The 22,175-nt window shown below is 44.4% G+C and overlaps 1 protein-coding gene across 1 annotated transcript in view; it reads right to left on the reverse strand.

Annotated features, from left to right (window-relative positions):
* ADCY4 (adenylate cyclase 4) overlaps positions 1-20,607 on the reverse strand; it is a 38,783-nt gene extending 18,176 nt beyond the window's left edge. The window contains exons 1-8 of the mRNA XM_049706116.1: positions 20,399-20,607; positions 3,257-3,407; positions 2,390-2,470; positions 1,858-1,999; positions 758-1,553; positions 552-636; positions 221-387; positions 27-110 (exon numbers count right to left, since the gene is read on the reverse strand). The gene's annotated coding sequence lies outside the window, so the exon portion shown is untranslated. The remainder of the gene's footprint in view (positions 1-26; positions 111-220; positions 388-551; positions 637-757; positions 1,554-1,857; positions 2,000-2,389; positions 2,471-3,256; positions 3,408-20,398) is intronic.
* Positions 20,608-22,175: the final 1,568 nt, after the last annotated feature.

Raw genomic sequence — 22,175 nt, forward strand, 5'->3', positions numbered from 1 at the left:
GTGGGGTGAGGGCATTGGGCACTCACTGTGGAGACTGCAGCATTCATCTTTTTACCAGACATCTCCTTTCTTTACCAGATCGAGGACTTTCTGGGTGTTTGGTCAGCATTCTGGAGAGAAGGCAGAGTGGGTGGCAGGTGAGCAAAACTTCTTTTCCAGTGAAAAGCCCCTGCTGACAGATCCAGGCCTACCTCAGCTGCCAGCTAAGTGGTCAGCGCACCTTGGAAGGAGGGTCTCTTCTGGGGCTCATGGCTCCAGCAGTGCTGCATTAAATCCTTCAGTACTTCCAAGCCAGGATCTCAGGGCCAGACTGGGGCAGCTCAGTCAATGCAGGCCGGATCTGCCTCTCACACACTGCTTCCCGCTGCAGTGATTCATGGTCCACTACTGGGGTGTGGGTGTGAGGAGAAGACATCCAGAGTATGAAGGCCACCTGAGCCATCACGGAAAGGGGCAGGGAGTGTAGGAGATGTGAGGAGGGAGTAGGGCCGTCTGAGCAGGTAAACAGGAAGAGGAGGGCTTGGGGATTGGGGGTTTGGGAGAGGGGGCACCTGAGGTGAAGGATCCCAGAGTCTGCCTAGAGTTTTACTCTCAGCTTCTCTTCTGGCTAGCACTGCCCACATTAGGATCCCGAAGCTGCAGGAGACATAAAGCTGAGGCCTGACCCAACTGCTGACAAGACTCCTTTCCATATACCATCCCTTAGAAGGGCCCAGAGAGGTGTAGAAATTGGGGATGTACGTTTGGAGTACCTTACCTGTAGACATCACTGGCCATGGAGGCCTTCCAGTTTATATCAGCCAACAGTTCTGGGGCCAAGTAAGCTGGGGTGCTCCCTGACTCCCCAGATCCTGCCCCTGTCTGTGAGACTCCCAGAAACGTGGACAGGCCCAAATCTTCCAGCTGCAAAAGGAGATAAGAAGGAGGAGATAGGAGATGGACAGGGCCTAGCAGCCTGCAGAATCCTTTCCTCTCCCCCACAGAAGGCACAGGTCCTTCTGTGGCTGCGCAGATATTATGGTCCCAGCCTTGTAAAGGGGGTGTGGGGGGTTAGCGGAATGGTAGGACCAGTGAGGCTCCTGGTTGGAGGTCTGGGTCCCCGCTCCATGGGGCTGGGTCAAGGTCTGAGTCTCCTGGACTAGGTCAGCCACGGGTCTTTGGAGAGCCCCGTGGGGTGGACCCATGGAACTGACCATGTTGGCCAAGGCTTCTATCGCCTGGTATGGCAGGGGCTAAAGCTCCTGGATGAGCCTTGACACTTGGGCAGCACTGTGTCCAGAGGGAGATGCTGAGGGTATTCAGAAGACAGGGTTGCAGCAGGTCCTCTGTCCAGTGGGTGGGGTTGGAGCAGCTCTGGGGCAGGACCCCGTCCAGGGGTTGGGCTGCGTAATGGATGCGCTGACCTTGGCATGCAGCTCTGAGTCCAATAGGACGCTGGGGGGCTTGAGGTCCCGGTGTAGAAGCATGGGGTTCTGGCTGTGCAGGTAGCACATCCCGAGCACCAGGTCCCGCAGCAGGCGGCAGAGGAGCGGCCCTGGCCTCGGGCACTGGGGCTGTAGCAGCACCGCCAGGGAACGTTCTCTATGAATTGAGTCACCAGAGCCGGCCCAGACACGTACTCCCACTCCAGTTTCCTTGTGACCCCCAGCAGGGGCAGCACATGATTGTTACACAGGCTCGCCATGGCCTTCACCTCCCTGGATATCGCAGGCCGGCACTCTGGCGCGGGCTGGAGCCGAGCTCCCTCCTGGGAAGATCCTTCCCTTCCGCACTCAGGCCCTGCCACGCAGAGGCCCCTCCTCCTCCGCCCAGCTTCCCAGACCAGACACCCGTCCCCAAGCGGCTCGGGGCACTCACGAGTTCACGATCTTCACCGCCACTTCCAAACCCCCAAGTCCTGTGCTGTGCCCGGAAGACAGCGCCAAATCCGCCTTTGCCCATGAACTCGGGGTTCTCCACTTCCTCGATGGGCACCAGCGGGGCTGAGGTACCGCTGTGCCTGAGAGAGGGGGCCTCATCACCCGCCGGCCAGGGCCCCAAGGCCGCGCGGCTCCCCACACCGCCCCACCCCCCAAGCCCCGTGACTCAGCTCGTGTTGGTCAGTTCAATCTCCAGCCTCCCCCGTGAGCCCCACTGTGCCCTGGGGTTGGGGGCCGGGAGAGGGGTCAGTCTCCAGGCCACTGCACGGATTCCGCTTCCCGGGTTGCTTTCTCTACACTGCCTGGACCACTTCCTTCTTTGACGGAAGCCTCTGCAGTCCCACCCTCCGGGGCAGGTTGGGGGGAGGGGTGCCGGTGAGGTGCCGAAGGGAAGCTAGCGCTGTTCCTCGGGTGCCACGGCCAGGTTCATTGTCACTGGGTATGCAGGGCGCCACGGAAGGAGTCCTCACCTTCTAGGAACCCACAATCAACCCCCTTCTAAGCTGGCGTCTCTCCCTTCTCCCACCGGATTCCCAGCTCCACCGCCAAGCCTGGGATGGGGAGGACTGGGGGAGATGGTGCTGAGGAGGACATTATGGTCCTAAGCTTCCGCTCTCCCCCAGCTGCCTTAAGATCACAGCTAACACGTGTCTAAAGCTCACCGTATAGGAGGTACATAATATAGATTAGCTTATGTAATTCTCACATCAACCCTAAGGAGATAGGTACTGCTTTTGTTACTTCTTTATAGGTGAGGAAGCGGAAGCACGGATAGTGTAAGTACCTGGCCCAAGCGTGTGTGGACCTGACCTCCAAGCCTGGCTCTGAACCATCAAGCTTTGCTATTTTCACATAGGCTTCAGCTGGTGGGGGAGGTGGCTGGGGTAGGTGTGAAGCAACCAACAGTCTGCATTCCTGCCCTTGGTAGTGATTTGTCTGCTGGCAAGACCAAGACCCACTCCCAGGATCTTGTGGTCAGCTAGGCGAATTGGGCCAGCCAGAGTGTTGCTGTTATTGTGGTGTATACTGCAGTGGAAACACCTCAGAGCCTCTCTGCCCTCTCCCCTCACGGCAAATCCTCCATGCAACTTCTCTGGTTAACAAATGTTCCTGGCAAGCATTTACTCTAGACAAGGGCCCTGGAGAACTCAGGAGCAAGTGGAGCCTTAAGGATTCAGGGCAGACAGAAGGCGTCCATATTTTACCTGCCCAAGGCCTGACCATGGCTGGAGGTTGTGGAATTAGATATAGCCAGCCTTAGGCACTCGGTTCTTTTTGGGGAGACCCAACCCTGTGGGTCATGGGTCATGGGCCAGGACTCACTGGAGGGTGCTCACCTTGGTGTGAAATTTCCATTCTGTCCAGTGGTCCATGGGCCCTGCTAGTTGGAGCAAAAGTGGCCAGCAGTTCACTGTGGTTTCTTGAGCACTTGGAACTCCGGGATCCACATCATGAATTCTGGTGGAGTCAGTCCATGCTATTTTCAACCTATTTAGGGAATTCTTAGACTGTAGTCTCTTTAAAAGCTGGTACATGGTAGGTACCCAATAAATATTTGTTGAATTGAACTAATAAATGAACAACCAAAACTTCTGAGGCTTCCTTAAGATGCTGATCACCCCAGCTGGCACTCCATACTCATTGGGAGGAGAAAGGAGGTTGGGCTTCTTTATGGTTTAGGGTCTCTTGCCTGCACCTGCACAGCTGACAGAATCCATCTGAAGACTTTATTATGGTGATATGGTGGTATCTCACAGAATATAAAGGCAAGTTTGGCAGGTCCTCAAAAAAGTCTAGTTCAGGAGCTAAGAGCCATCAGAGAGGATAGCCATTCCTTTCATGATTCGTTCTGAGCTTGTGGGCCCAACACCTGGGCTCCACTTGAGGAGAGTAGTTAGAAAGGAGTTAGAAGTGTGTTTAAAAACCTTTTACAGCTGGATTTCCTTAGAATGACATAAGACCCTGAGAGTCAGGGGAAGCTACTGTAAAGCATAGGGTTGGGGATGGTGTCAGAGCCTATAATACCTTTTGACTCAAAATAAACCAAGCCCCTTTAAGAGAAGGAGGGGTAGGGAGAGGAGCCTAGAGTGAGTGCCTGAGAGGACCATCTGCTTTCTTCTTCTGGCAGGAGGGGACTGGCAATGGAGAGTTGAGTCCTGGATTTTGGAGCTCTGGCCTTTCTTGAGGCCTGGTACCCCTGACCCCAGTTGTCCCACGCTTTTGGAGTCTATTTGGGTGCCCCAAATAGACAGAGAGCTGTAGCAGACTCTCTACTGCTGAGACCTATATTTATTAGTACAACAGGTGTTTATCATATATCAAAAGAAAAAAGCAGGTTATAAAACAATATATACCATATAATCACATTTTTGTTTGTTTTAAAAATTCTCTTCCAGTAGTATCACAGAGTTTGCAGAAGTCCTCCCATGCCATAATATCTAAATGCTATATAAAGCACAACATATTTTAAAAGTAAATTAGGGACTTCCCTGGCGGCACAGTGGTTAAGAATCTGCCTGCCAATGCAGGGGACACGGGTTCGAGCCCTGGTCCGGGAAGATCCCACATGCTGTGGAGCAACTAGCCCATGCACCACAACTACTGAGCCTGCATTCTAGAGCCCACGAGCTACAACTACTGAGCCCACGCACCACAACTACTGAAGCCCATGTGCCTAGAGCCTGTGCTCTGCAACAAGAGAAGCCACCGCAGTGAGAAGCCTGCGCACCGCAGCAAAGAGTAGCCCCTGCTCTCCGCAACTAGAGAAAGCCTGCGTGCAGCAATGGAGACCCAACGCAGCCAAAAATAAATAAATAAATTTATATTAAAAAAATTAAGTGGCCCCATATTATTAATGCCCCCTGAAATCCAACAGAAGCAAACGGAATTCTCCCTAGAGCAGAGCATTCTCAATCCAAGCCTCTAGATTAAATTTAGCCAAATATAAACTCACCAAAAAGTTACTAAATATGTAAGGATTCAAGTCACCACAAATGAGAATCAGCAGGAATAATAATCAACAGGTTTAAATCTTTAAGGGCTCCAGAGTTTGGAACAATCAGATGATGTATCTAAAGAAGCTATTGTGAAATGTTTAAAGAAATAAAAGATGGAATAGAAAACATAAGCAAGGAATAAGAGATTATAAAAAATGCCCAGGTAGATTTAGGAAAAAAATAGAATATCAAGAAATAAAAAACTGTATGTAAGAATTAAAATTAAAACTGCAATGCAGAAGATATAGCTGAAGAAAGTGTACTAAAAGATGGATCTGAAAAAATCCATCAAAATGCAGCAAAAGAGACAAAATGATAAAAAAGTTAAGAGTCAATGAATGAGGCGGTCTTACAGTCACCAAACTGGCTTCTGCATGAGGAGAAGAGAAAGAAAACGGGGGCAAGGCAATATATGAGGAGCAAATGGCTGAAAATTTTCAAGAATTGATGAAAGACAAGAATTCACAAATATAGGAAGCACAATTTATGCCAAGAAGGATAAATATAAAGAAATCCACACCTAGATACAACTCAGTGAAACTGTGGAACAATTAAGACCAACAATCTAAAGACTAGAGAGAAAACACAGATCATCTTCAAAGGAATACAACTAAACCTGTAGCACACTTCTCGACAGCCACAGTGGAAACCAGAAGACATTGGAATGATTCAAAGTGCTAAAATAAAGGGGGGAATCTATAAACATTTAAACATGGAGGCTAAACAATACGTTACTAAATAACCAAGAGATCGCTGAAGAAATCAAAGAGGAAATCAAAAAATACCTAGAGACAAATGACAATGAAAACACGATGATCCAAAACCTATGACGTGCAGCAAAAGCAGTTCTAAGAGGGAAGTTTATAGCAACACAAGCCTACCTCAAGAAACAAGAAAAATCTCGAATAAACAATCTAACCTTACACCTAAAGGAACTCGAGAAAGAAGAACAAGCAAAACCCAAAGTTAGCAGAAGGAAAGAAATCATAATGATCAGGGCAGAAATAAATGAAATAGAAACAAAGAAAATAAGAGCAAAGATCAATAAAACTAAAAGCTGGTTCTTTGAGAAGATAAACAAAATTGATAAACCATTAGCCAAACTCATCAAGAAAAAGAGGGAGAGGACTCAAACCAATAAAATTAGAAATGAAAAAGGAGAAGTTACAGACACGACAGAAATACAAAGCATCCTAAGAGACTACTACAAACAACTCTATGCCCAAAAAATGGACAACCTGGAAGAAATAGACAAATTCCTAGAAAGGTACAACCTTCCAAGACTGAACCAGGAAGAAATAGAAAATGTGAACAGACCAATCACAAGTAATGAAGTTGAAACTGTAATTTTAAATCTTCCAACAGGGGGCTTCCCTGGTGGCGCAGTGGTTGAGAGTCCGCCTGCTGATGCAGGGGACACGGGTTCGTGCCCCGGTCCAGGAAGATCCCATATGCCGTGGAGCGGCTGGGCCCGTGAGCCATGGCCTCTGAGCCTGCGCATCCGGAGCCTGTGCTCCGCAACGGGAGAGGCCACAACAGTGAGAGGCCCACGTACCGCAAAAAAAAAAAAAAAAAAAGACAATATGGTACTGGCACAAAAACAGAAATATAGATCAGTGGAACAGGATAGAAAGCCCAGAGATAAACTCACACACCTATGGTCAACTAATCTATGACAAAGGAGGCAAGGATATACAAAGGAGAAAAGAGAGTCTCTTCAATAAGCAGTGCCGGGAAAACTGGACAGCCACATGTAAAAGAATGAAATTAGAACACTCCCTAATAGGGAGGGTGGGAGGGAGGGAGACGCAAGAAGGAAGAGATATGGGAATATATGTATATGTATAACTGACTCATTTTGTTATAAAGCAGAAACTAACACACCATTGTAAAGCAATTATACTCCAATAAAGATGTTAATAATAAAAACATTCCCTAACATCATACATAAAAATAAACCCAAAATGGATTAGAGACCTAAATATAAGACCAGACACTATAAAACTCTTAGAGGAAAACATAGGAAGAACACTCTTTGACGTAAATCACAGCAAGATCTTTTTTGATCCACCTCCTAGAGTAATGGAAATAAAAACAAAAATAAACAAATGGGACCTAATGAAACTTAAAAGCTTTTGCAAAGCAAAGGAAACTACAAACAAGACAAAAAGACAACCCTCAGAATGGGAGAAAATACTTGCAAACGAATCAACGGACAAAGGATTAATCTCCAAAATATATAAACAGCTCATGCAGCTCAATACTAAAAAAAAATCAACCCAATCAAAAAATAGGCAGAAGACCTAAATAGACATTTCTCCAAAGAAGACATACAGATGGCCAAAAAGCACACGAAAAGCTGCTCAACGTCACTAATTATTAGAGAAATGCAAATCAAAACTACAATGAGGTATCACCTCACACCAGTTAGAATGGGCATCATCAGAAAATCTGCAAACAACAAATGCTGGAGAGGGTGTGGAGAAAAGGGAACCGTCTTGCACTGTTGGTGGGAATGTAAATTGATACAGCCACTATGGAGAACAGTATGGAGGTTCCTTAAAAACGAAAAATAGAATTACCATATGACCCAGCAATCCCACTCCTGGGCATATACCCAGAGAAAACCATAATTCAAAAAGACACATGCACCCCAATGTTCATTGCAGCACTATTTACAATAGCCAGGTCATGGAAGCAACCTAAACGCCCATCGACAGATGAATGGATAAAGAAGATGTGGTACATATATACAATGGAATATTACTCAGCCACAAAAAAGGAACGAAACTGGGTCATTTGTAGAGACGTGGATGGATCTAGAGACTGTCATACAGGGCGAAATAAGTCAGAAAGAGAAAAACAAATATCGTATATTAACGCATATATGTGGAATCTAGAAAATGGTACAGATGAACCGGTTTGCAGGGCAGAAATTAAGACACAGATGCAGAGAACAAACGTATGGACACCAAGGGGGGAAAGTGGCGGGGGAGGTGGTGGTGTGGTGAACTGGGAGATTGGGATTGACATATATACACTAATATGTATAAAATGGATAACTAATAAGAACCTGCTGTATAAAAAAATAAATAAAATAAAATTCAAAAACAAAAAAAAAGAAGGTCATCACAAGTCTGTGAGGTCAGACCTATTGTCAAATTTTGTAGATGAAGAACTAAAAAGGCCTCGCTTTTTTTTTTTTGGTCTGAATGTGAAAAGCAAACATAAAATAAGAACCTTTATTACTGTGGCAGTGCAAGTCCTTCCCACTGGCCCAAGGTTGCTCCTGCTTATCAGGGGAACCATTATCTCTTCTCCCAGCTGCTGAAAACCAAACCCTCCCCAGAGAGGGAAAGGGTACAACTATGGGCAAATTAACTGTTACTTTTGGGGAGTAACAAACTAACTGTTACTTTTGTCCATAAGTAACTGTTACTAATTAACTGTTACTTATGGGCAAATTAACTGCACTCAACTTAGAAAAGTCACAAAACAAACCCCAGGGTTTGAGAAGAGAAGAGTTATGGAGAAAATGTTCCACTTGGAAAGGAATCTGTGATACTGTGATTTATAACTAGAAATAGATAGGTGGTCTTTGACCCCGTTCTTGGCACAGAGCTCCTAAAACACTTGGAATTTCCAGTGTTGGGAGAGGAAAAGAGGTCTTTTGCTACATTAATGAAGTGTCTTTTGGAAAGCCCTTAGGTAACATAGGGATGGGGGCTGGTGGCCAGAGGAACCAACCCTGTGATTAGAGGGTTGGAAGTTTCAATACCCCCTCCATACCCAAACTCTGAGGAGGAGAGAGGGATTGGTGGTTGAATCAGTCACCAATGGCAATGAGTTAATCAATCATGCCTATGTAATGAAGCCTCCATAAATCCCCCAAAGGATGAGTTTGGAGAGCTTCCAGGTTGGTGAACACATGGCGGGGAGAGTGGCACCTGGAGAGGGCGCAGAAGCTCTGTGCCCCTTCCCATACAACTTGCCCTGTGTATCTCTTCCATCTGGCTGTTCCTGAGTCATATAAATGCCTTTTCTAATAACCAGTAATCTAGTAAGCAAAATGTTTCTTTGAGGTCTGTGAGTTACTCTAGCATATTAATTGAATCCAAGGCAAGATTTGTTGGAAACTCCAATCTATTGCCTGTTGGCTAGAAACCCAGGTAATAACCTGGAGTTGAGACTACCGTCCGAAGTTGGTGGGGGGGCAGTCTTGTAGGACTGAGCCCTTAACCACCTGTGGGATCTGATGCGATCTCCAAGTAGACAGTGTCAGGACTGAGCTGAACTGTAGAACACCCTGCTGGTGTCCGAGAATTGCTTGGTGCTGTGGGACAACCCCGTAAAACACACATTGGAACTGGGTCCGGTACCTTTAGGATCCCACCTGAAGTGGCCCCTGTTTCTCTCTGCTCTTGGATTCTTTTTTGGGGAGCCCTCTCCAGTGCCCAGGGCATGCTCTTCTCCTTTAGTGTTCCAAGCAGGTCAAAAGTCTCTTTTCACTTGTTTTTCCTTAGCAAAGTGGAGAGACCGAGGCTTTCACAAAGAACCATACTGTCTAGGGACACCTGCCCCAGCAAACGGAATCCCTGTTTATCATCTGTTTCCTCACACAGCAGGTTTCCCAGGGGTGTCCCACTGTCAGAACCTAAGTTGCCTGTCTGCACACTCAAGACAAGGGAGACTGGAAAGGGTAACTTCTTTTTATTCTACCTTAGCATGAAGGGACTAAATAGATTTTGAGCAGCCATCAATGACAAGTGTCCACACACATACAACAACCATAAGGCACCTTCTACTATCAGTGTGGAGTCCTTCTCTCTTCACTTACTGTGTCTAGTTAATGTTGATGATCTAATTTCTGTGCTCTCCTAGCCCCTCTCATCCCGGTAAGGCAGTTTTCCCAGCTGGATGTCCTCCTCCCTCCCTTCCCCTTGCCTCTCTCTCTCTCTCTCTCTCTCTCTCTGTCTTTCTCTCTCTCTCTCTCTCTCATAGGGAGTTGACTATAGCCTAATGGTCAAAGGTCCAGGCTCTCAGATCAGGCTACCTGGGGTTCAATTGTGCCTCCGCAAGTTACTAGCTCTTTGACATTTACCAAGTTACTCAACTTCTCTGAGCTTCAGTTAATTATAGTACCTACAGGGCTGGGCTGCTGTGAGGATGAAATAAAATAATACAGCACATTTCCAGGCACATGTTATGTGCTTAATAAGTGATAGACATTAATACAATCAACATCATTGCATTTCCAATCTGAGGAACATTTCTAATTCACTATTGGTGGAGCAGAGAAAAATGATTTCACTGCTGCTCAGTGAAATAGCTAGCTTTTCCTTCTGGTAAATTCCCAGCCCCACCCTTTCCTCCCAGGGCTCCTTTAATGACTCACCCATCAGGTATTCTCACTCCTCTCTCCCAGACAAGTGTCCTGAGGGAGCGATTGAGGAAGTCAGTTGTGTCCCTGCCTGTGGTCTAGAGGAGTTCGGACTTGAATCCTGAGTCTCTAGCTTCTTGGCTGTAAGGTTGTCTAAGGTTGAGAAGGTCACATGCTTGACCCAAAGATGGGCTTTGGGCCTGAGGCAGCTGCTTTTGGTGTTCCCTGCCACACATTCTCAGGCCGCCTTCGATTTGAGCTGCCGCTGCGGTGGATGGCCCCACGACCCGGCCAGTGCCCCATCTAAGAGGCCTGTCTCTGTTTTTCTCCCTCAGTTGACAGAACTGCGGTGAGAGGAGAGGAGAGTTAATGCCTTGGGGGTGACCCTCACAGTGGAGGACATGGGTCAGTGCCCCAGCCTCCTTTCTTTCGAAGGGTCAATTCTGGGGTGTGTTCTACAGTTCTTCAGAGGGCCTCTGGCTAGACTGAGCTCCACAACAGTAGCTAACTCAATAGGTACCTTCTGGGGGCATTTTCTCCTTCCCTGACTCACATCTTCTGCTCCGTCCCTCCTGACCCTTGGGACCACCCTCCAGGAAGTCTCGAGTTCTGGTCTCAGGCGCTATTTTCAGGGGAATACAATCCAAGCCCTCTGCCCTGTTTCCTCCTCATTGTTTATCCTCTGAATGTCTTTGTGACTAGGATCCCTCCCTGTCTGGAAAGAAAGAGGAAAGGAGGGGAAAAGAAGTGAACAGAAATGAATCTAACTCTCTCAGAGATGGGGAATCATGTATTTGGGCACCTATGGCTCTCTCATCTCTTATTTCATTCAAATTTTAGCAACAAACCTGTGAGGCAGACAATTATTAGTCCCATTTTATGGATGAAGAAACCGAGAGGCTCTGAGAGGTTAAGTAACCAGCCTGAGGTTATACAAAAACTTTGAGGCACAGTGGGGTTTTAAACCCAGATCTATGCTCCTTCGGCTGCTTTCTTTTATGGGTGAGGGCCTTTGAAAGAATCTGGAAGCAGGACTTTGAATCAATCAAGTAAGGCTATCAGCTTTTTTTTTTGTGCTACGCGGGCCTCTCACTGCTGTGGCCTCTCCCGTTGCGGAGCACAGGCTCCGGACGCGCAGGCTCAGCGGCCATGGCTCACGGGCCCAGCCGCTCTGCGGCATGTGGGATCCTCCCGGACCGGGGCACGAACCCGTGTCCCCTGTATCGGCAGGCGGACTCTCAACCACTGCGCCACCAGGGAAGCCCCTATCAGCTTTTTTAAGATAAATATTTGAACAGTGTTATTGAAGTAGAGCTGACATTCAGTAAACTGCACATATTTAAGGTGGACAATGTGATGAGTTTTGACATATGTATATGTCGGTGAAACCATCACTACAATTAAGGTAATGAACATACTTATCGCACCAGAAACTTCCTTGTGCGCCTTTTCAATCTCTCACTCTGCCTTGCTATGCTATTTCCCCTTTCTGGTAACCACTAATCTGCTTTCTGTCACTTTGGGATTGGTGGGCATTTTCTATTTTATATAAATGGAATCACAGAGTATGTATTCTTTTTCGTCTGACCTCTTTCACTTAATGTGATTATCTTGAGATTCACCTAATTGTTGTGTGCATGAGTAATTTATTCCTTTTTATTGCCAAGCAGTACTCCATTGTACCACAATTTCTTCATCAGTTTGCCTGTTCATGGACAATAATTTTTGGCTATTACAAATGTACATGTCATGTACACGTCTTTGTATGGACCTATGTTTTCAATTCTCTTCAATAAATATCTAGAAGTGGAATGCTCTATCATATGATAGGTTTATATTTAACTTTTGAAGAAACTGTCAAACATTTTGCCAGCACGGTTGTACCATTTTACGTTCCCACCAGCAATGGGTGAGTCTGAGCTCACACTGAACTATCCACCACAGAGGGTCCAACACAAGATGAACCCAAACAGACCTACACCAAGACATATTATAATAAAAATGGCAAAAGTTAAAGATAAAGAGTGGATTCTAAAGGCAGCAAGATAAAAACAAAGAGTTAATTACAAGGGAACCCCCATAAGGCTTTCAGCTGACTTCTCTACAGAAACACTGCAGGCCAGAAGGGAGTAGCAAAATATATTCAAAGTCTTGAAAAGGAAAAATCTGCAACCTAGAACACTCGATCCAGCACGATTATCATTTAGAATATGAGGAGAAATAAAGAATTCCTCAGACAAGCAAAAAATAAAAGAATACAACGATACTAAACCTCTCCTAAAAGAAATATCGAAAGGTCTTCTTTATATAGAAAAGAAGCAAGAAGATATAGGAAGGAGGAAATCATAATTGGAAAGTAAACCACTTAAATTAGCCAGTATACAGATTAAAAAGAAAAAAAAACTATTTGTGCAACGAGGATCCCATGTGCTGCAACTAAGACCCGGCACAGCCAAATAAATAAATAAATATTTTTAGAAAAAGTAGAAGAAAAGAGAGAGAACCCAAATAAACAAAATAAGAAATGAAAAAGGAGAAATCTCAACTGATACCACAGAAATACAAAAAAAATATATACTATGAACAATTATATGCCAACAAATTTGACAACCTAGAAGAAATGGACAACTTTCTAGAAACATACGGCCCACCAAAACTGAATCAAGAAGAAACAGATAATTTGAATAGGCCAGCCACTAGAAGTGAAATAGAATCTGTAATTTAAAAATTCCCTATAAACAAAAGTCCAGGACCAGAATGCTTCACAGGCGAATTCTACCAAACATACAAAGAACTTATACTGATTCTTCTCAAACTCTTCCAAAAGATTGAAGAGGGAACACTCCCAAAGACATTCTATGAAGCCACCATCACACTGATACCCAAACCAGACAAAGATACTACCAAAAAAAAAAGAAAATTACAGGTCACTATCTTTGATGAATATAGATGCAAAAATCGTCAACAAAATATTAGCAAATCGAACCCAACAACACATAAAAAAGATCATACAACACGACCAAGTGGGATTCATCCCAAGTTCACAAGGATGGTTCAACATATGCAAATCAATCAATGTAATACACCATATAAACAAAAGAAAAGTCAAAAACCACATGATCATCTCAATAGATGCAGAAAAAGCATTTGACAAAATTCAACATCGATTCATGATAAAAACTCTTACCGAAGTGGGTATAGAGGTAACATATCTCAACATAGTATAAGCCGTTTTCGACAAACCCACAGCCAATATAATAGTCAACAGTGAAAAGCTGAAAGCCTTCCCACTAAAATCTGGAACAAGACAAGGATGTCCACTCTCACCACTTCTATTCAACATAGTATTGGGGACTTCCCTGGTGGCGCAGTGGTTAAGAATCTGCCTGCCAATGCAGGAGACACAGGTTCGATCTCTGGTCTGGGAAGATCCCACATGCCGCAGAGCAACTAAGCCCGCGAGCCACAACTACTGGGCCCATGTGCCACAACTACTGGAGTCCATACGCCTAGAGCCCGTGCCCCGCAATAAGAGAAGCCACCGCAATGAGAAGCCCGCGGACCGCAATGAGGAGTAGCCCTCTCTCGCTGCAACTGGAGAAAGCCCGCGCACAGCAACGAAGACCCAACGCAACCAAAAATAAAACAACCCCCCCAAAACACCCCCCCCAGAACCCCATAGTATTGGAAGTCCTAGCCACAGCAATCAGACAAAAATAAATAAATAAATAAAATGTATCCAAATAGGAAGGGAAGAAGTAAAATTGTCATTATACACAGATGACATGATACTATATTTAGAAAACCCTAAGGACTCCACACAAAAACTACTAGATCTAATAGATGAATTCAGCAAAGTAGCAGGATGCAAGACTAACATTCAGAAATCGGTTGCATTTCTTTACACTAACAATGAAATATCAGAAAGGGAATGTATTTCCCACCTCTCATAGGACCTGATCCATGACCAAGTCTCATTTAACTTTTCCAACTCAGAAAATTGCTGTACTTAATATCTTTTGAGTGTCTATTATGTGCCAGGCACTGTAATTATGCATCATACACTTCTATCCAGCCATTAACCTTAAGTAGATACTAGTTCCCCCATTTTATACATGAGGAAATTGACACAAAGATTAAGGAGTTTTCCCAAAGACAACTCTGAAATGGTGAAACCTAAATCTAGCCCAGGTCTCTCAATCTGACTCCAAATCTGTGTTCTTCCCACTATACTATACTACCTGTCTCCTTCCTACTTGTCCGAGCAGACAGAAATTACTTTCCTTCCTATCTCTTCAACATTACTCCATATCTTCACCTAATTTTTTTAAAAATTAAAGTATTATTTACCATGTTGTGGCAATCTCTGCTTATGGCAAAGTGACTCAGTTATACACACAGAGACATTCTTTTTTTTTAATATTCTTTTCCATTATGGTTTATCCCAGGAGGTTGGATATAATTCCCTGTGCTATATAGTAGGACCTTGTTGTTTATCCATTCTAAATGTAATGGTTTGCATCTACCAACCCCAAACTCCCAGTCCATCCCTCTCCCTCCCCACCTCCCCCTTGGCAACCACAATTCTGATCTCTATGTCTGTGAGTCTATTTCTCTTTTGTAGATAGGTTTGTTTGTGCCACATTTTAGATTCCACATATAAGTGATATCATATGGTATTTGTCTTTCTCTTTCTGACTTACTTCACTTAGTATGATAATCTTTAGTTGCATCCATGTTGCTGTAAATGGCATTATTTCATTCTTTTTTATAGCTGAGTAGTATTCTATTGTATATATGTACCACATCTTCTTATCCATTCCTCTGTCAATGGACATTTAGGTTGTTTCCATGTTTTGGCTATTGTGAATAGTGCTGCTATGAACATAGGGGTGCATGTATCTTTTCAAATTAGAGTTTTGTCTGGATATATGCCCAGGAGTGGGAATGCTGGATCATATGGTAATTATACTTTTGCCTGATGGTTCAGAAGCATAGTTGTTGCTGAGACCTGAGAAAAAAGTATCCCTGGGTACAGAGTGAGGACTCCGAATAGTTGCTGTAGATGTCGCGGACAGCATTCCTAAAATAGGATAACCATGACTGTCATAAAGCTGCTTCTTTTTTTTTTTAAATAAATTTATTTATTTATTTTTGGCTATGCTGGGTCTTCATTGCCGCGCGCGGGCTTTCTCTAGTTGCGGTGAGCAGGGGCTACTCTTCGTTGTGGTGCTCGGGCTTCTCATTGTGGTGGCTTCTCTTGTTGCGGAGCACGGGCTCTAGGTGCGTGGGCTTCAGTAGTTGTGGCATATGGGCTCAGTAGTTGTGACTTGCAGGCTCTAGAGCGCAGGATCAGTCGTTGTGGTGCATGGGCTTAGTTGCTCCGTCGCATGTGGGATCTTCCCGGACCAGGGCTCAAACCTGTGTCCCCTGCATTTGCAGGCGGATTCTTAACCATTGCACCACCAGGGAAGTCCCACTGCTTCTTTTTAAAAAATCTTTTTTAAATTTATTTTTTAAAATCTTTGGCTGCACTGTGCAGCATGCAGGATCTTAGCTCCCTGAACTGGGATTGAACCAGTGCCCCCTGCGTTGGGAGCACAGCACCTTAACCACTTGACCGCCAGGGAAGTCCCAAGCTGCTTCTTCTTAACTATGAAAAGAACTTGATTCATTCTGTGTAATATATAATGAGAATAATTACATGCTAAGTCAAGAATATCTTAATTAATTAATTTTTGGCTGTGTTGTGTCTTCGCTTCTGTGCGAGGGCTTTCTCTAGTTGCGGTGAGCGGGGGGCCACTCTTCATTGTGGTGCGTGGGCCTCTCACTGCCGTGGCCTCTCTCGTTGTGGAGCACAGGCTCCAGATGCGCAGGCTCAGTAGTTGTGGCTCATGGGCCCAGTTGCTCCGCGGCATGTGGGATCTTCCCAGACCAGGGCTTGAACCCGTGTCCCCTGCATTGGCAGGCAGATTCTCAACCACTGCGCCACCAGGGAAGCCCAAGAATATCTCATATTAGAGGAAATATGAGTAACTGAATTTTATGGATAATCCGTACATCCCATTTCTCTAGTTTGCAGAGGCTGCTAATTGACCCCAGTAGTCTTTCTTCCCATCTTCTTTAGTGATAGAACCTGATATTTTCAGGTAAATATATGTCCACTTGGAATAAATACATTTCCCAGCCTCCCTTATACCTATATGTGGCCATGTGACTAAATTCTGGCCAATTGGAAGTAAATATAAATGGCGTGCAGAGGGAGTGGTGTGTATTCTTCTGCTCTTTGTTTTCCTGTTGGTTTAAAAGTGAATGTGATGGCTGTACCTTGAGCAGCCATCTTCCATGAAGTGGGATGCTAATGATGGTGGAGCAGCAAGATGGAACGAGTTGGGAGTCTCATAGTTGTGGTGTTGACATACTACACCTTGAATTTTTACCTGTAGAGCCTTTATATGAGAGAGAAATAAACTTCTGTCTTATTTAAGCCACTGATACTTCAGGTTTTTATGTCATACCCAGCCAAACCTAATTCTAACAGATGCACCTAGTTATTAAAACAGTATCTCTTACCAACTCTTCAATCGGTCAACAAATATTTTCTATCAATCTCTGTATTCCAGAGCTTAGCATGGTGATGGCACATAATAGATGTTCAATAAATGTGAGAGATTAAATATACAAATGGACAGTGGCCAGACCACATATAACAATAGAACTCTGACCTGTAATCTGCAGTAACTCCCCAGTCCATTATCTACAATAACCAGCCTAGGAAGCCAGCCTACTATATATGTCAGGCTTGCAGGAATTCAGACCACTATCTCTAGCAACCAGCCTTCGGAAGCCAAAAATTAAGTCCTGTAACCATCTTCTCCACACAGCTAGATCTTGATTAATAAGTGACAGCTTCCCTAAGTTTTGTTCCTGCTTCCAAATTAGGACCAACTAGACAAAGCCAAACAATGCGTCTTTAACCAATCACATAGGAGGCCCTGCCTTCAGTTAGCCCACCTACAGCTTCCCCATACCAATAGCTTCCAATCAGGTCATACCCGAAGCCTTTCTTTTTTTCCACAATAAAGCTTCCCTACTCCTTTACCTGACTTTGAGTCTCTGCCAAAATGCAAGTGAGGCTGACTGACTCCCTTGCTGGAGGAAGCTCTGAACAAATAGCTTTTGCCTGTTCTCATTTGATTGGTTTTCATTAATTTCCACTAGTGTTTATTAAATATATGAAATGTAAAAAAAAAGATTTTGGTAGATAAATAGACAGCCAAGGTTCCTTTCAGAGAATTTATACTCTAGTGGGGTACACAGACATTAAACAAGTGTTTACACGGTTATCTTATTACAGTTGGGAGATGTGTTATGGCTGCTATGAGAATGCTATGAGATTATAGCTGAGATCTAGAGATTAGTAGAAGTTAGGCAAAGAAGGTTGTGTGTCAAGAGAGATCCAGGCAGGAGAAACAGTATCTGCAAAATCCTGGAAGTGGGAAGGACTTGGTACACACCAGGAACTGAAGATGTCCAGGACCGTGAAGAGACTGTGCCTCAGGTCCTCGTGTCTAGCTCCCCAGAACTACTACTGTCTAGCTCCTACATGCCCATCCTTCCTGAAGCCTGATTCCCCTTTTCTTTTAGTTCTGTGATCTCTCCTGTCAAAACGTTCCTCTTTTGCTTAAGTTATATAGAGCCAGTTTCTGTTGCTTCCAACCAGTCATCTCTTATTGATAGAATTGCTTTGCTACATCTCCTGAATTACCAGTTATTGTTAAACTCTTTTATTAGCATGTAGCGTTTCACGTTTACATCTTATCCCCCAACTAGATAATATGTAGCTGGAAGGAACCACTACGTTTTGGGGTGGTTGGTTACACAGCCTTTCCTCAGGCTTGAGGTCCAGGATCTAGGTGATGAGATCTGGGCCCTTATGCCTGAGCTTGGTGGCAAGATGGGATGAGACTTGAAGGTCTTATGGGGAGGGGATGAGTGTGGGAAGGATGTGAATTGTCATGACCAGACTGTGACAGATTTTATTTTCTAAAGATGACCATGTGTATGTGTTTATCCCATTCTACATGCTGTTCTTGCAATGTAACTGATATTTCTTCCACCCAGAGTTGGGGTCTATGTTCTCACCCCTTGATTCTGGCCAGGGGCTTGTGACTTTCAAGACTAGGCCATGAAAACGATGGAGCTTCTACCTGGAGCTCTCTCTCAAAGTTGCCATTTTGTAAGGAATCCCAAGCCACAAAGAACAGTCATATGTATGTGGTACAGCCCATTGCTCTAGCTAGTCTCAGCCAACAGTCAATGTCAACAGCTAGACCTGTGACAATTCTAGCTCCTAGCCTTCAAGTCCCTCACCAGACATTGTGGAGCAGATAGGAGCCTTCCTCACTGCTGCATTTCTTACTCACAGAAACCATGAGAGATAATAAATGATCATTGTGGTCTGAAGTCACAAAGTTTTGGAAGTGATTTGTTATGCAGTAATAGAAACTATTACATTATGCAAAAACTTGAAGTTTTTGTGTTTAAAATTTTTCAGTGAAGGAGACATCTGAAAGCTGTTAGCTTCAACCCTGGAGAAACAAAGACATATTGCAATTTTTGGAATTTATTGTGAAATGGGATTTTTAATGAATTGTGCCAATCTTTTCCTTAGATTTTTTTCTAAATATATATATTGCTTTCTGTGGAGAAAATTTTTAAGTTAATATCAATATTTAGTCATAAAAATGAATGACATGCTGATGTGTATTACCAATGGATGAACTTTGAAAACATTATGTTAAGTGGAAGAAGCCAGACACAAAAGGTAATATTATGTGATTCTTTTTACATGAAATGTCCAGAATAAGCAAATCTAGAGACAGAAAGTGAATTAGTGGTTTCTACGGAGAAAGGGAAGGGGAGAAAGGGGAGTGACTACTAACAGGTATGGCATTTCTTTTTGGGGTGATGAAAATATCCTGGAATTAGATAGGGTGATAGTTGCACAATCTTGTGAATATACTAAAAACGTAGGAGCTGTACACTGAGTTGTACACTTCAAAAGAGTGAATTTTATAGGATGCGGATTATATCTCAATAACAAATTAAGATTATTAAGAAGTTTCCTTTGATCAACCATAAGTGAGATAGATCAACAAATCTGGCTATACTGTCTATATGTGAAGATCAATTTTGACAAAGTCACTGACAAATTTGCAAAAATTAAGACCTGGAACAGAAATTGTAATGTTATAATTCATTTCTATGACAGACCAATATGTAAGTATATGTTTTTCCTTTGTATTTGAAATAAAAGTATATGAATATAATTGCATTATTAATCTGTTGCCTTTTCCTGTCTTTTACTGTTTTATTTATCTATCTATCTATCTATCTATCTATCTATCTATCTATCTATTTACTGGCCTTGTTAGACATATGAGCATAGGAAGTCAGTAAAAGAAAATTATTACTCTTTCCATTTCTTCTGGCTATTATTTTTCATATCATGATTAATACTGAAATTATTTTTTTGTTATAGAGAAGGGTTTAAAAATGATATGCTTCAGTTGTCAAATGTGTAAAGTATGCCATTGGTGTTAGATACTGTTATTGAAAGTCTAAGAAAAAAATCAAGGTCTAAACTGGAATAGCAATGAAGGGAATGCAAAGGAAAGACATAGATAGATATAGATAGATACGTAGGTAAATAGATACTCTATGAATAAAACAGTTCTGTACAGTTAGGGGGCAAGGAAGAGGGAGATGTCAAGTACGAAATGTATCTCCAGCCTGATAATAACTGGCAATTCTTGGGAGTGTGGTTTATAAATATAGGTACCCAATGCCTAGAAATGCCTCTGAACATAGAGGTTCCTCAATACATATTTTTTGTTTGACTGAATGATCTTGTATAGCAGCGGTCCCCAACCTTTTTGGCGCCAGGGACCGGTTTCGTGTAAGAGAATTTTTCCACGGACGCGGTGGGCGGGGGGGCGGGGGTGATGGTTTCGGATGATTCAAGCGCATTACATTTATTGTGCCCTTTATTTCTATTATTATTACATTGTAATATATAATGAAATAATTATACAACTCACCCTAATGCTGACAGGAGGCGGAGCTCAGGCGGTAATGCGAGCGACGGGAAGCCGCTGTAAATACAGATGAAGCTATGCACGCTCACCTGCCGCTCACCTCCTGCTGTGCGGCCCGGTTCCTAACAAGCCGATGGCTGGTACTGGGAGGTTGGGGATCCCTGTCGTATAGGACACATTTTAATTGCTTCACTTACTCTCCATCCATCTTTTTACTCCAGCTATTACTGTGGCAACCAACTGCTTGTCCATGTCACCTGACAGTACCTACTCACAGGCACAGTTCCTACCTTTTTTGCCTCTTGCCCAGGGGCTTCTTTGCTGCAGCCTTGTGCGACACCTACCGTTTTCTGACCCTTGTGTAAAACTGGAAGAGTGAGGGAATTAACACACAAGGGGCAACTCTTGACAATTGGGGGTGAGGGCAAGTAGACAAATATCCCATCTCTTGAATCACATTCTGTATGGCTCCACAGAAGGTGCCCAGGGGGACAATGTTCCAGTTGCTCAGGGTGGTAACCAGCTCCACATCACACCCCTGGATGGCTTTCCTTCTTTCCCATTTCACTCTTTCCAGTCCCCCACTTTTGCCCCTTGTGATTGCTCTCAGCAATAAACTACCTGCATCTCATTCTTTTTTCAGGTTCTGATTTTTGGGGGAAAGCCCACCCTAAGACAGATTCCTACGTATAATGTGGTATAGTGGAATTAGTACTGGACAAGGACCCAGGAAACCTGTGTTGCAGACCTAGCTCTGTCACTAACCTCAAATAAAGAGATGGACACTTTTATTACTATTTTCAGATGCACATGTATTGACAGGAAAAGCTCTCCAAGCCATTTGTTAACTGAGAAAAAACCAAAAAGCAAGTCAAGAAATATGCTTGCAGCATGGTCTGCAGTACACAGAAAGAGCAGGGATATGTACATATATAGGTTAACAAATTTGTACAAAATGGCGGAGTAGCAATCGAAGCTTACTATATATTTTTGTATGACTTGAATCGTTTACAAGGAGACTGTATTTTGGGTAACTGAAAAGAAAAAAAAAGAAATAAAAAGAAAGTCCACCTCCAAGGCGTGTTGAATCATGCTTGTGAAAGTGGAGAGCATAAGTCAAAGCGCTCCACGAACACGAGGTGAGAAAGCGGAGCTGTGTTCAGGTGTGTGCGCTAGGGGGCAGCCGAGCGAGGACGACGGCCTGGCCGGCGAGAAATCGGACCTGCGGGAGGGAGGGCGGCTGAGTCTTTGTGGTCGCCAGGGGGCAGATGTGTAGGGCAACCTAAACCTACAACTAATCCACTCTTCCCCTGGCAGGACGTTGCAGAAGTCATAAATTCCATCCCTCTGCTGCAGCCGAGACAGATACGAGGGTTTTCAGAGTCGAGGGGATCCCCCTTCCACTCCCCACCGAGGGAAGCTTGGCGCTCTGAGCAGCCTGCAAGCTCTTTGATACCACATTTACGCTCAACAACTCTTTTCTCCGCCCGCACCCCCTGGCCCCCACCGGCAGAGGGGAAATTGAGTCACTGGAAGGCGAGGCCAGAGTCGCCAGGGGAATGTGCGCCAACGCCAGCCTTCAGGGCCTTCCAGATGCTGGGAGGACGGGGAGGGACCTCCAGGAAAATACACAAAGTGGGGTGAGAGGGGGGAGCGGCAGGCTGGGCAGGAGCTGAGCCAGACACATGGAGAAACGCTGCCCAGGATCAAAGGAAATATGACATTTGAAAAGAATGTGCACGTCTGCTTGTGCTGCGGAGGCGGGCAGGGCGGGGGCGGT

The sequence above is a fragment of the Orcinus orca genome, chromosome 2 (genome assembly GCF_937001465.1).
Source record: "Orcinus orca chromosome 2, mOrcOrc1.1, whole genome shotgun sequence".
Lineage (NCBI taxonomy): Eukaryota > Metazoa > Chordata > Mammalia > Artiodactyla > Delphinidae > Orcinus > Orcinus orca.